The 6,179-nt window shown below is 34.8% G+C and overlaps 1 non-coding gene and 1 pseudogene across 1 annotated transcript; both read left to right on the top strand.

Moving 5' to 3' along the window:
• Positions 1 to 2,232: 2,232 nt before the first annotated feature.
• TRNAM-CAU (transfer RNA methionine (anticodon CAU)) lies at positions 2,233 to 2,319 on the top strand. Its single transcript is given in 2 exon segments — positions 2,233 to 2,270; positions 2,282 to 2,319. It is a non-coding gene; the product is annotated as a tRNA-Met (tRNA).
• A 1,311-nt stretch (positions 2,320 to 3,630) lies between these two features.
• On the top strand, positions 3,631 to 5,545 carry LOC136061150 (endochitinase-like; annotated as a pseudogene).
• Positions 5,546 to 6,179: the final 634 nt, after the last annotated feature.

Genomic DNA, 6,179 nt, shown 5'->3' with positions numbered 1-6,179 from the left:
AACGTTTATGTGGAAATGTGGTCATGATAGCATAGGAGTGAAGCATTGTTTGGGGCGAAGGGGAGTGGTGGATGATGATATTTGCCCAATCTGCCGAAGAACTCCTGAAACAGTGTTGCATGCACTTAGAGATTGCCCACGGGTTAAGGCTGTCTGGTTTCAATTGGGAGTGAAGAGGATGAATCAAGGGTTTTGGTTGTCTAACTTGCAAGACTGGCTCAATGTGAATGGAAGGCTAGCAGCAGCTATAAACCTGGGGACCCCCCGTGGAAGATGGTCTACCCCTTTGCTCTTTGGAATCTATGGAAGTGTAGGAACAATACTATTTTCAACAGGAAGAGTCAGAATCCAAGGCTAGTTGCAGAGATTATTCAGCAAACTTTGGAGTTTATGTACTGCGTGTCTTCCCCTAGAAGTCCTACTCGAAGCTTAATCAAGAGAGTGCGATGGGAGAGACCTCCTGAAGGTTGGTGCAAACTTAATACTGATGGAGCTGCATTGGGTAATCCGGGTTTAGCAGGGTGTGGGGGTATCGTAAGGGATGAGCATGGTGGCTGGCTGGCAGGTTTTTCAAGGTGGATCGGGATAACTACAAGTTTTGTGGCTGAGTTGTGGGGCATTAGGGACGGGCTGATGATGTGCAGCAATTTAAATATAGCTGCACTTGTTGTCGAGGTTGATGCAAAGGCCATAGTGGATGCCTTTCAGAATGTCCATTATGGAAATAACATAGTATCCCCTGTTTTGGATGATTGTAAGAAATTAATCTCCAGGTTCAATTGGATTAAATTCAACCACTGTTATCGTCAATCTAACCGCTGTGCTGATGTGCTAGCAAAAGTGGCTGCTGATCGAAACTTTAATTTTCTTTTTTTTGAATGTCCGCCTGTGGACATAAGGGAAGTGTTTGAGGATGACCTTTATGGTGTGTACTTGAACAGGTTGTGTACTGAGCCAGTTGTAGTTCCTTAGTTTCTTTAATATATCGTCTTTAACCAAAAAAAAAAAAAAGATCATATTTTTTTACATTTAATACAAGTAATGGGTATGCCTATAAAATCTTTTAATTTTAGTAAATAGTCTTTTTTATATTTTAAGTGATTAGGTAGGTTGTCTATCAATTTCATCATTATGTTCTTTTGTTTCCTTTTTCTATTATTAACTTTAAGCGGTTTGGTTGACTTTAATTCTTTTCTTTTCTTAATTTGATTTATTTCTTTTTGATTAACATTAAATATTCTCATTAATTCATTTATTATGTCTTTCTCAAAATCTAATTCGCTTGTCCATCTTACAATTTTATTATGTCGATCTCATTGTTTTTTAATATGTCCATATCTTTTACATTTATGACAAATAACATTTTTGGTATGTCTTGTCAGTTTTCTTATTATCTGATGACTCAGCAATTTAAAATTTCTATCTTTTTAGTTAATTTTGTTATACTATTATCTTGAGTGTATGTCATAGATCTTTTAATTGATTTTTGTCTTCCATCATTTCTTTCTTTTTCCTTATCATGTCTCTTTCTTTTTCTATATCTAACTTCTTTCATATAGTTTATATATTAGCTAGCTTTAGAGTGTTATCATTTTGTCTTTCCATTTTTTCTAACATCTCTTTTACTATCATTTTGTCTTTCAATTTTTTCTAACATCTCTTTTACAATGCTTTTTCTTATCATACATTTTTCTTCATTAATTATGTCTAATTGTTTTTTCAACTCTCAATTGCACCTAATCTCAATCTGTTTTGCTACTGTGTCTTTATCAGAAGATTCATAACTAGCACGACATTTGCAAGCCTAGTCTAAAGCCTAATCTACCATTAGACCTTTGGGCCATATATTGAGATTGAATCCGAGGCTTGAAGAATACAAGAATGAGATTTTGATTCCTTTGATGCCCACAAAAATCTACGATAAGGAATCCAACCTGCCAGAAATTTTACTAGGTAGGGAAAAAATTGAGGACGTTATGCAAGAAGGTATTGAAGAAGCAATATGCATTATAATCCAAGTCAAATTTTACGTGCGGACATTTTGCAATGACAATATATAATCTAATTGGTGGTAATATCTAATTAATTTAGTAATCTTCCTCAAAAAATAATTAATTAGTAACGATGGTTTGGGTTTAGTTAAATATTTTTGCCATCCGAAGTTGTATTAAATGAGCCAAAAGATTCTCTACATTATAGTTAATTATAAAGTTTTACAGCCTGTACCACAAAGGGGTGGTGGCGCAGTTGGCTAGCGCGTAGGTCTCATAGCTTCTGAGTTATCCTGAGGTCGAGAGTTCGAGCCTCTCTCACCCATCATTTTTTTGTTTTTACGTTACCAAGCCAGACTATCCGATGCATAAGTCGTTTTGAAACCCTGATAAAAATTTTGGGAGTCTACCATTCTGTCGAATGAGTTCTTCTTGTCTGTTCAATCAAGCATTTGAGGGCATGAACTACATACAACCACATATATGTTTCCTTTCATAACTGAAATGAACTGAACAACAAGAGGCTAGAGCTCCATTTTTGCCAAAGTGCAGGCAATGGAGCCAAGGCAAGTGCAAACATGTTTAACACACAGAGCTAAAAGAAGAGTAGATTTGCATCTCTNGACAACACTCCATCGATCATTTCATGCAGAAAGAAATCTCATAACATTCCATTATCTCCACTATTAGATAAAAGAATATTCTCACTCTCACCACATCCAAGAACATATATATAATGCAAAATTACTTTATACATTCTATCATCCAATATGATGTATTATTCCAATATACAATATTCCTCTGGTTTACGCATTTCATCAAACAATAGAAGACATGACATCACTCCATCATTTCTTGCAAAAAGAAATTCTATAACATTCTATTATCTATGCTAAAATGACATCCCACTCTCACCGCATCCAAGAATATATATATATATATATGTATAAATACTTTTAAGCCATTGGTCATCCCTTATGAGGTGGAAAGAGGGAAGAGATCTTTTCAATATGGGACTCTAAATCAAAAATAATTACAAGTGCAACACTTGATCTAGGAAAAAATAGTCCTCATGATTATTGGAAAGATTTCTTCCCTCTTTCCACCTTATAAAGAAACCAAACTAATGATACTTTAAGCTAAAAATAATTACAAGTGCAACACTTGGTCTAGGCAAAAATCGTCCTTACAATATATATATATATATATATCAATTAAAAAAGAAAAAAAAAAAGAATTTACTTGTACTACTTTCCATGTAACCAATCAATCATCTGAACCGTTAATTCATCATCAAATATTTTAACCAAAAAAAAAAAAAGTCAAACTTTTTTCCTACTTGAACATTGTTAACCTATTTTGACGAAGGGCACGATTTCCCACAATCCCACCTTCTAGCCACTTCTCTTTTTTTTCAACCTTTTCATTGTTAACATAATAACATGTTTCAGCCACTACCAAGTCTCGGTCAAGGTTTTTAAACATGAAAAGTCAGTCTCGGCCGACCAAGTTTTTTGATTCTCGTTTAGCAGATCGTTGACATCATTATTTCACATGTATCGACTTCTCAGCTCCATAATCGAGGAATATTTTGTGCCATCTGACTTTAACTAGAAGAGGAAAACGCATATAACACCAATCCTATATATAGTTACATACCTTTGCCATTCTTTTCCATAAATCACATTGCTGCATTCACACTTTTAAAGAAAAGAAAATGAAGCTCGTTTCTTTGATACTACTATTCTTTGCTTTCATGCTTGGAACCACAGCAGAGCAATGTGGAACACAGGCTGGGGGTGCAGTATGTCCAAATGGGCAATGTTGTAGCCAATTTGGATGGTGTGGCAACACAAATGATTACTGTGGAAATGGTTGCCAAAGCCAGTGTTCTTCTACAACTCCGTCTCCCACAACTCCGAGTAGTGGCAGCGATGTTAGCAGCCTCATCAGCACGTCTCTTTTTGACCAAATGCTTAAACATCGAAACGATCAAGGATGTAATAATGGATTCTACACTTAAAATGCTTTCATAGCTGCTGCCCAATCTTTCAATGGCTTTGGCACAACTGGTGATGTCACTCCACGTAAAAGGGAGCTTGCGGCTTTCTTAGCTCAAACCTCTCATGAGACCACAAGTTAATTAGTTACTTAGTTTCAATACTTTTGAAGTTGTTATTGTTAAAAGTTTATTCACACAATATTTTTTATAAATTTTTTTACAACTACTGACATGATTTGTTGCAGTTGGTACATAATAAAAGTTGCATTAAGGTAGTGCAGATGAAAGTGATATTACTATAACTAGAATAAACTAAGTTAATAGTTGCGAAAATATTGTGTTTTTAACATTTGCTCAATAGCACGTATGTTCACAAAAAGGAAAGAACAAATATATGTACTTACCCATAAATAAGACTGGTTTAAAGTTATACCAAATATATGCTTAGTTTTTATGGTAGACTAATCCTAAAATTATATTACAATTAGGGTATAGCAGGTATAATGGACTTAGACTCAGACTCTAAAACTATCTAACATATATAATAAAAGTTACTTGATGTTTATTTTAATTTGTTGGATTGGCTTTATTTTGATTGCAAAATTTTTTTTAGGAGGGTGGGCAAGTGCACCAGATGGCCCATATGCATGGGGATATTGCTTTATTACAGAAAATGACAAGCAAACTTATTGTACACCAATAGATTGGCCATGCGCTTCTGGCAAATAATATTATGACCGAGGACCTATCCAACTCACTCAGTAAGTTTTTAAAATCATAAATTTATAAATTTGACATTAAGTTAGGGGAAAAAAAATACTTTTCATAAATACTAATCAATGCTCATAAAATTAGTGTCAATGATGGACTAAATGATTTTACGTCAATCACAACAAATTATGTTAATATTTTTTAAAAAATGTATTATGTCCCTAACATAAGCTCTCTCACACACACACAAAAAGAGGTTTGTAACTTTGTTTAGCAAAAGACTGACTGTGAGGTTTTGATTATTTCATTGACTATTATCAGCAACTACAACTACGGTCAAGCGGGTAATGCCATTGGAGCTGATCTCATAAACAATCCAGATCTAGTAGCCACAGACCCCACCATTTCATTCAAGACAGCCATATGGTTTTGGATGACCCCACAAGCGAGCAAGCCATCTAGCCACAATGTGATCATTGGAAGCTGGACTCCTTCTGCTGCTGACACATCTGCTGGTCGAGTCCCAGGCTATGGTGTAATCACCAACATTATCAATGGTGGGCTTGAATGTGGCCAAGGGTCCAATGATAAGGTGGCTGATAGGATTGGGTTCTATAAGAGGTATTGTGACATATTAGGAGTAAGCTATGGGGACAACTTAGATTGCTATAATCAAAGTCCTTTTGCCTAATTAACAATGTTGGTCCAAGACAAAAAAAAAAAAAAAATTGTTTAGCCAAAAACAATAAAGAGACGATTAATTAATTTATAAATGTATGAATTGGAGATTTTCTTGTTCAATGGGAAATCTCTAATAAACTTATTGATAAAGGAAGGAGAATTATATTAAATAAATTCGAGTACTGATAATGCAGCCAGCTTGACCAAATTTTGCGATTTCACATTATTGTCAATATTATTCACTATTTTGTTGGTTAATCATGTGAGGGTGCTCACATCACAAACTCATTCGTTTAGGTCTGTACGTAACATGATGTATATATCAATATCATACCAGATTGGTCATGCCATTGCATAACTTAGCACAATCAAAGAGTCGCATACATACAAGTTTCTTTTAGTAAGGTTTTAAGCTTATAACTAGCTAGGCATTTGGTTTCAGACCATTGCCACCACTACCAACAACCATTACTTTGCCAGGGTGCTGCATGCATGCACACACATTCAAACAAGTAAAAGACCATTTCTATTAATCTTTATCTTCTCCTTTCCTCAACCTCTTTATGAGCGTTACTTTCTATAAACTTCTATCAAGAAACTTGATATCACTGAATCATTCTCATCAGCATTCTAGAAACATACATCCACACTGAAAATCAAAGCACTTAATTTTTTGCTTATCATCTTCTCTAACATTGGAGGCCACTATAATTTGTTTAGAAATGATTAAATCCTGTGATTTTACGCATTTTTAAAATTAAACCTACAGCTGGGCGGTTGCTGCATTTTTAATC

Source organism: Quercus suber, unplaced genomic scaffold, assembly GCF_002906115.3.
Source record: "Quercus suber isolate HL8 unplaced genomic scaffold, Cork oak 2.0 scaffold_597, whole genome shotgun sequence".
In the NCBI taxonomy this organism is placed as follows: Eukaryota; Viridiplantae; Streptophyta; class Magnoliopsida; order Fagales; family Fagaceae; genus Quercus; species Quercus suber.
Note: the sequence above shows the minus strand (reverse complement) of the source record. Positions and strands in the feature narration are given on the sequence as shown.